The sequence below is a fragment of the Thalassophryne amazonica genome, chromosome 16 (assembly GCF_902500255.1).
Source record: "Thalassophryne amazonica chromosome 16, fThaAma1.1, whole genome shotgun sequence".
Taxonomy (NCBI): domain Eukaryota; kingdom Metazoa; phylum Chordata; class Actinopteri; order Batrachoidiformes; family Batrachoididae; genus Thalassophryne; species Thalassophryne amazonica.
Window position 1 is genome coordinate 13,639,492 of NC_047118.1, and position 9,132 is coordinate 13,648,623.

The following is a 9,132-nucleotide window of genomic DNA, read 5'->3' on the forward strand; positions in this document are numbered from 1 at the left end:
GTCCTTCAGAGTGGCAGTTGTTTTGGCGGGTGTTTGTGAGGAAAATGATCATTTCTCTACATTGATTACAGACCCTGCAGTGAGTCCTTAATCAACTTTTCTGCAGAGCAGCTTTGCTTTGAACCTTGAACCAATCGAAGCGTGGTTCGCAGATTGAAGCAATGCTTCGGTCGATTGCTTCGTTTATTTCTTTCTTTCGCTTAATTTTCCCCCGCTAAAGCCCTAAAGAGCATACATCTGTGAGTATTATTTACCTTTTATATGTTAAACCGACCTGTTATGGTCTTCTGAAACAGTTGATAGATGTATTTTATAATTTAAAAACGGGAGCGATGCTAATGCGTTAGCATGTCTATGGCTTTTTCAATGTTAAAAGTTAGCATTTAGCAATTGCAGCTGTCATCACGTTCGGGTGCATTTGTTTTCAAATTGTAATATTCCTTAAATTTATTTTTGCTTATATATTAATAATCTAATGATTTTTATATACAATTTTAGAGAAAGAGTCAAAAAGAACCTGAATAGAAACACGACAGAAAATATATAGCAACTAACATAAATAGATAAATACATACAGAAATAAATGTTTCCTGTGAACACCGAGTGACTCTCACACCTCCATTTCATCCCTGTCTTATTTAAGTTTAATGACAGTTTGTTTCGGTCAGACCATATTTTTAATGTGTTAATTTCTTCAGTGATTTCCTCCAGAACTTTCTGCCAAACTAGAAACTGCTGCATCCTAGTAAGAGCAGAATACTACTGGAATGAATCTGAATAAGGAAAGTTATATATATATTTTTTTTTCTCACCTAAATGGATTCAGCACTCACTCCAGTTTATTGTCTGGAATAGTCCCAGATTGCATTTCAGAGCTTCTAGAATTCAAACATTTTCGTGCAGGTGGTGTTGGGGGGTAATTTTGGGTTTCAGCTTTTTTTGTTTGTCACCACTTTCATCCCTGAATATGAGTTGTGATTCACTTTTGTGCGGATTAAAGTTACTAACTGGGACTCCTGTCTCGTTGCGAGAAAGAAACGAGAATCATCCTCCGTTCTGTTCACACAGCTCCAAACGTTGCGCAGCTCTCTGACAAGTCAAGATAGAATGATAGAATCCAGTCTGAATTAATAACTTCAAAGCGAAACACTGTTTTGTTTATTTTTATTTATGTCCAGAGATCAAGGATACAGTGACTAATTTCATATTTATTTACTTTAAGACTCAAGGAAATACATAGAAAACCTGTAAAGCCTACTTTTAGTACAAAATTCACGAGGTATCGATAAGGGAATTGATAAGGAATTGGATCAATAAGCAGAATCAATAATGGCATCGATATCGATAAAACCTTATCAATACCCATCCCTAATAGCTACTGCTAATTTTCAACTCCCATCCCTGGTTGAGCTTTTGTACACTAACAAGACATCTTGTAAAATACAAATTAATTTACATGAGAACATTTCATCTATAAATAACCGCGCAGTTTAAAAGTTCATCACTCACCCATCTCATTCATTCACACTCTCACACATGGGTGCAGTTTTGTTTTATTTTAAGCCAAGATTTAAGTTTGGATGAGAACAATCTACACTCGCTGATGAACTTCATTTCTGTGGGCAATGAGTTCCAGAGTTTACAGGCTTTATAAGAAAAGGCCGACTGTCCAATTGATGTTCTTCACTTGGGGGTTGTACAGTTGTGGTTTAAGCTGCCTCGTGTTATCCTACTGCTGCTTGGTCTCTGCACAACTGCACTGAGTGATTCTGGAGCCAGATTATGGTAACATTTGAAAAATAACTTGAGAAAGCAGAAATTACTGAAACTATCCAAACTTAATAAATTTATACTTGTTGAGAATTTGACAGTGGTGGAAACGGATAGGTTTTCTGTCCATAATTTTCATCGCTTGATTATAGTGAACCAATGTGCTTTGTAGTTGAGGGAACTGCCTGGGCCCATGTTGTCATGCAGTAGGATACAGGGTGGACCAATAAAATGTTCCCACTTTTTAAATTTGTATAATTTCCAAAATAACAAAGATTTCTTTTTCATTTTAATTTACAACATTTTCAACATCCGTCAGGAAATTCAGAGAATCCCTCTTGAGATGTGTGGCAATGTCATAACAAACTTCAATGTGCGTGTTGCAGCTGTAATCCAAAGAAGAGGAGTGTGGATTGAACATGTGAAAACTTCACCAGCACTTTAAAAACCACTGAGTGTCTGTGGTGACTTTCTTCGTCATGACCATATGAAAGTTCAATATGATAATTCTGATCCCTCAGGCCCTAAAAATGACTTTCACCACTGGTACCAAAAATAAACAGAAAACCTTTTTCTAGGCCTTTGTTTTTCTACACAGCAAAAAAAATAAATTAAGTCCCAAAAACTGCACATTACTCTAGACTGTGTATGTATTTAAAAAGTATCATTTATCTTATTTTGATTGAAGAGCAACACATCCAATAATTACACTGACTCATTTCTTCTTTCCTGAACTTGATCTCTTACTTATATCAATCACTCGACGGTTGATCTTTGCGCAGATCTGATTTTGGAGGCCATGGTAGATGCTCTGTAGTTTTTACTTTATCATCCATATCCAATTAGGCAAGCGAATTCTGCAAGGGCTGAGGAACTTTTTGGTGTTTCTTTTCCTCAGATATTGTAGCTGCCAGCCTTTGACTCACTCTGCTGGCTGAGGATTAATTCACTGAGTGCCAAGTCCAGGGAAAGAGGGTCTCCATCACTAAACTTCATGGACGGGATGGGGGGGGGGGGGGGGTGTTTATGTGCAAAAAGCAATCTTTCATCTGGTGTCAGGGGACTTTAAAATTGCCTTGCAATGAAAGTAATATTTGTGGCTTGTTTTCCTTCAGTGCTGTCTTTGCTGTGTACAAGATTTTTTTTGTCTTTTCTCTCTGTTGTTTTTACGAGGGAGAAGATCATCAGCAACATAGATAAATGTAATGGGAATGGGGTGACTTTTATCCCTCATTGTTATCTAGTACTGATGCCAGAGACTTTACAATATTGCTCCATCATGACAAATGTAAGCCCTTGGGTAAATCACATGTTCTGTAATCAGTGTATAGCTTCCAGTCTCCTCAGCTGCAGGAGTCTGTGATCTGCCACTTTTTGCACATTCACAATTAAAGACAGAAAGAATTCAGTTCATGACTCATTCAGCAGCAGTGAATTGAGATTTTGTATCCTGAGTTAACATTGTGTAATATTAATTTCTTCCTCTTGCTCTACACTGCATCGCCTCTCCATGAGTGAAAATCAGACCTCATATATGCTGTCGGATGACGTTGGGTGAGAAAATCTTTCCGTATTTTCTGGAGTATAAATAAGATGCACCTGTCAAAAAATGGTTCTTGAAGATAAAACTTTAATGCAATGCTAAAATACCCTTGGCCATGTGAGCATAAATATAGGAACCAGAATGTGATCCTTTTACCTCTTAAAATAGGTAAAGGTTAGCCATAAGCAACAAAATAAGTTTTAAAATACAACTAAAGTCAGTTAAGGGAAGAGGAACTCAACCCTTTTAATTCTTATGTGAATTTTAGTTGAAATGATTAGCTTATCTTCTAGTCTATTGTTTTTCTAGTCCTAATTTCGGTACTAGATTTGTTGTTCTGAGCACATATCTACAGGTAAGCATTTGTTATTTACACTAACTATTAAGATCTTATTGTCTTCTTTCTAATTTGCATTTGTTTAATCGGTATCCCTATATATATATATATATATATATATATGAAATTATAGATCTAGGTGACACTTTATATTAGCTGCACGCTATAAAGCATTAGTAAAGCATTTATAAAGTGTAAGTAAATGCTTAAATAACTACTTGTAAAACTGTTACAAAGCATTCTTTTTATTAGCTAATCATTGGTAACAACATAAATAGATGGCTTAATAATTACTAAAAACAAAATATGTAATGTCTTTATGAAACATTTATAAATGATTTTTAATTATCTATAAAGCATTCAAGAAAAGTTGATCATTAATAGTTCATCATTTACAAACGTAAAAACAGACTATTCATTAGTGATAAAAATACTTTAGAAATCATATTTGTATTGTCTTTACATTTTTTCTCACAAATTATTAAGCCTGTACTAAGCTTTAATAAACAATGTATCAGTTATAACATTTGTTAAAAACTCAAATAAAAACTCAATCAATCAGTCAACCATAAACAAACTATATATATATATATATATATATATATATATATATATATATATATATATATATATATGTGTGTGTGTGTGTGTGTGTGTGTGTGAATTATAGATCGAGGTAACACTTTATATTAGCTGCACACTATAAAGCATTAGTAAAGCATTTCTAAAGTGTAAGTAAATGCTTAAATAACTACTTGTAAAACACTTACAAAACATTCTTTTTTATTAGCTACCTGTTGGTAAGAACATAAATAGATGGCTTAATAATTATTAATAACAAAATATGTAATGTCTTTATAAAACATGTATAAATGATTTTTTTAATTCTCTATAAAGCATTCAAGAAAAGTTGATCATTAATAGTTCATCATTTACAAACGTAAAATCAGACACTATTCATTAGTGATAAAAATACTTGAGAAATCATATTTTTATTGTCTTTACATTTTTTCCTCACAAATTATTAAGCCTTTACCAAGTTTTAATAAACCATTAGTTGATGCTCAATGTATCAGTTATAACATTTGTTAAAAACTCAATCAATCAATCAACCATAAACAAACCATCTAGAGCTCAACACCTCAAAGACAGAGGACCTGGTCATTGACTTTGGGAAGTCCAGACCAAGACCGCGACCAGTTCTGATCGAGGGAGCTGAGGTGGAGGCTGTGGATTCCTACAAGTACGTCAGGCTGTGGCTGGACAGCAAACTGGACTGGACAGCTCACACCAACCACCTGTACAGGAAGGGACAGAGCAGGCTGTACTTCCTGAGGAGGCTGCGGTCGTTCAACCTCTGCAGGAAACTACTGTGTTTGTTCTACCAGTCCATTGTAGCCAGCATCCTCTTTTATACCATGGTGTGTTGGGGGCAGCACATCCAAGAAGGACACATCTAGGCTGGACAAAGTGATCAGTCAAATGAAACAGACTGAGACGTGCACTGATTCACTTTTTGACTGATACAGAATTTTTTTTGTAAAAAAAAAAAAAAGACCTGATCAAGCATTTCTGTTCAAGGTTTGTTTCTGCTCCTGTCCACGCACCGCCGTATGGCTTTCTCATGTTCCAAAATGCATCCAGGTCACAGTGGGTGCACGTGTTAATCGTGCATCACAAAAACAAACAAACAAATAAATAAAATGACTGCCATTCAAAGGAATTTGCATTAAGGAGTTATCATGTTCACTTTGACAGCCCCATGTGATATTTAACTTTTCAGTAACCTTTATATTCAGTTGGCTTTTGTTCAGTAAACTTTGTATTCACTTCATTTGAATCTTTTACATTTACATCATATTTATTTTTAGATTCAACTTGATTTATAATCACTTACTTTTTTATTCAGTTGTTTATTCTCAGTTTGTTTTACAGAGTTACACAATTTGTTACACGGTTCACATTCAGCTAGCCTTTCAGTTGAGTTTATATTGTATAAAGAAAGACAGTCATTCAGGAACTTCCTCTTATGGGTCACTTCTGACCAGTATTGCCAAATTACTTTGAAAAAGTAATCCAATTACTGATTACTCCTTTAAAAAGTAACTTAGTTACTTTACTAATTACTCAGTTTTAAAAGTAAGTAAGTAAGTTAGATTACTAGTTGCTTTATTAGTTACTTTCAGCAGCTCCCGACAACACCCCCACCACCTCAACATGAAAATGATAACCTGTTTTGCCAATACTCACTTTATAGTCACCCTTTCTTGACTTCAACATAAAATAAATACTTGTTTAATAAAAAATAAAATAAAGACATCTTTCTTGACCTCATATTTAACTGCTGACAGCACTGCAACTGTTATGTGTCGACGCGGGTTGAGGAGTGGACCTGCGTCTGATGGAACCCAGCGCTAAAACAACCAGAAAGCGGTTCCAATAACAAAACAATTTATTTTTTCACCCTTTGGTGCATAACAAAGTGCACAAACAAAAGCTGCGTCAGTCTGGCGGAGTGAAGGATGGCACGCTCTCCAGCGCCCAAAAGGATCAAACCCCGGCGCTTCTGGACCCACGTTCACCGCCAAACACCCCCCAGGTGGACACAACAAACCGACTCTCTGCGAAGGATAGAAAAGGGAGGTAAGTCAGCAGCTACAACTAATATCCTTCAAAAGGCACACACTATCAGCAACACATTCAGGTCTGTATTTAAGCTTTATGTAAATGAGCAGCTTCTCACAACAGGTGGAGGATCATCAGTCCGCATGCCACGGCAGTGAGAAGCGAGCTGCACAATTCTCATCAAAGTTCAAATATACTGCGTAACAAAATACCAAGTTACTATTAACAATTATTCAGACAATTAATCACCTCTGATGTGTGCTGACAGCATGTGTCCCTCACCCTTCCTCCTTCACAGGCACGATGTGTCAAACCCAGGCGCGGTCCTCAGCGTCTCACAAACGAACATCACAAAGTCGAGTTCCCGGCAATTCTGCTTGAATCACACATGGCTTAAATGCAGAACACCATCTCATTATCTGCTTCAGCTGAAAGTCTTTAAGGTTGCACGTGAGCACCATACACAGGTGCTGCACATCATGTTGATGAGGATGAAGGACTCTTCTGCCAGCACCTTCTCCACAGACAATAAATCAGTTTGCATACCACCTGGAGAGCAAAGAAAAGAAAAGAACACCAAAACGTCCAGCCACACCCCCCCAACACACAACAGCAACAGTAAAACTTACAATTTCTAACCAACATTGTTTACAAATGTAACTATTAAATTCTTTCTAAACATTTTAGCAGTTGAAATTATTATTATTATTATTATTATAAGTAGTATTAGTAGTAGTAATAATATGAAAAAATCAGATCAGAACACGCAGCAGGCAATCTCACTGTGACTTCATCCACATGAGCTCTTTATCACATGACGCAGTGTCCTGCAGCGCATCGTCCACAAGACACGCGCATACGGCTGGTTGTAGATGCGCCAGTAGATGTGGACATGAATGAGATGATCGAACTGCTTCTCATTCATGTAATTTCATGACTGTACAGTAGTGTTCAGAATAATAGTAGTGCTATGTGACTAAAAAGATGAATCCAGGTTTTGAGTATATTTCTTATTGTTACATGGGAAACAAGGTACCAGTAGATTCAGTAGATTCTCACAAATCCAAAAAGACCAAGCATTCATGATATGCACACTCTTAAGGCTATGAAACCGGGCTATTAGTAAAAAAAACATAGAAAAGGGGGTGTTCACAATAATAGTAGAATCTGCTGTTGACGCTACAAACTCAAAACTGTTCAGACTGCTTTTTTAGCAATCCTGTGACTCACTAAACTAGTATTTATTTGTATAACCACCATTTTTCATGATTTCTTCACATCTGCGAGGCATTAATTTTGTTGGTTTAGAACTATGATTTTGCTCGTTTACTAGTGTGCTTGGGGTCATTGTCTTGTTGAAGCACCCATTTCAAGGGCATGTCCTCTTCAGCATAAGGCAACATGACCTCTTCAAGTATTCTGACATATCCAAACTGATCCATGAAACTGATGCGATATATAGGCCCAGCACCATAGTAGGAGAAACATGCCTATTTCATGATGCTTGCACCACAAAAAGAACAATTTTACTCTCATCAGTCCACAAAATATTCCTCAATTTCTCTTTAGGCCAGTTGATGTGTTCTTTGGAAATTGTAACCTCTTCTGCACATGTCTTTTATTTAACAGAGGGACTTTGCGGGGGATTCTTGCAAATAAATTAGCTTCACACAGGAGTCTTTTAACTGTCACAGCACTTATAGGTAACTCCAGACTGTCTTTGATCATCCTGGAGCTGATCAATGGGTGAGCCTTTGCCATTGTGGTTATTCTTCTATCCATTTTGATGGTTGTTTTCCATTTTCTTCCATGCATCTCTGTTTTTTTTTGTCCATTTTAAAGCATTGGAGATCATTGTAGATGAACAGCCTAGAATTTTTTGCACCTGCGTATAAGTTTTCCCCTCTCCAATCAACTTTGTAATCAAACTACGCTGTTATTCTAAATAATGTCTTGAACGTCCCATTTTCCCCAGGCTTTCAAAGAGAAAAGCATGTTCAACAGGTGCTGGCTTCATCTGTAAATAGGGGACACCTGATTCACACCTGTTTGTTCCACAAAATTGACAAACTCACTGACTGAATGCCACACTACTATTATTGTGAACACCCCCTTTTCTACTTTTTTTTACTAATAGCCCAATTTCATAGTCTTAAGAGTGTGCATATCATGAATGCTTGGTCTTGTTGGATTTGTGAGAATCTACTGAATCTACTGGTACCTTGTTTCCCATGTAACAGTAAGAAATATACTCAAAACCTAGATTAATCTTTTTAGTCACATAGCACTACTATTATTCTGAACACTACTGTAAAACCGCTCTTTTGTGAAAATGATCTTCCACTCTCTCTTCTGTGTTTGTTTGTGCCTCTCTGTATTTGTCTGTCTCTGTGTCTCTGAGTCTGTGCACGACTTTGGATGGGCAATGTGTGCAAGACTGAGGAAGCTTGCTATTAGTTTTCATTCCCAACAAATTTCAACAAATATTTGTAACTGAGAGAAGTGTTATTGTTTTTACTGAGTGATGTGACAGCCAGCTCAACAGAGGGCAGAGTTAGAGTGCTTTAATTGAGAGAGAGTTGCTACATGACGAGTCAGAAAAAACAGTCACGTGACTCGTGGTACAAACTTGGTTCCAAAATAGTGTTGGTTGTTAATCTGCCTGCATGTAAATCCAGCTATTTTATTTATTTATTAGCTGAAAATTACAGGTTGTTGTGCATTTAGATGCACAAATAGACACAGCAACAGCTTCAAGATGTACAGATTCCCTTCAGATCTGAACAAAAGAAACATTTGCAAAAATAAAGTCGGCCATGTGGGATGGAAGCCAACTTCATCATCAAAGTTTTGAGAG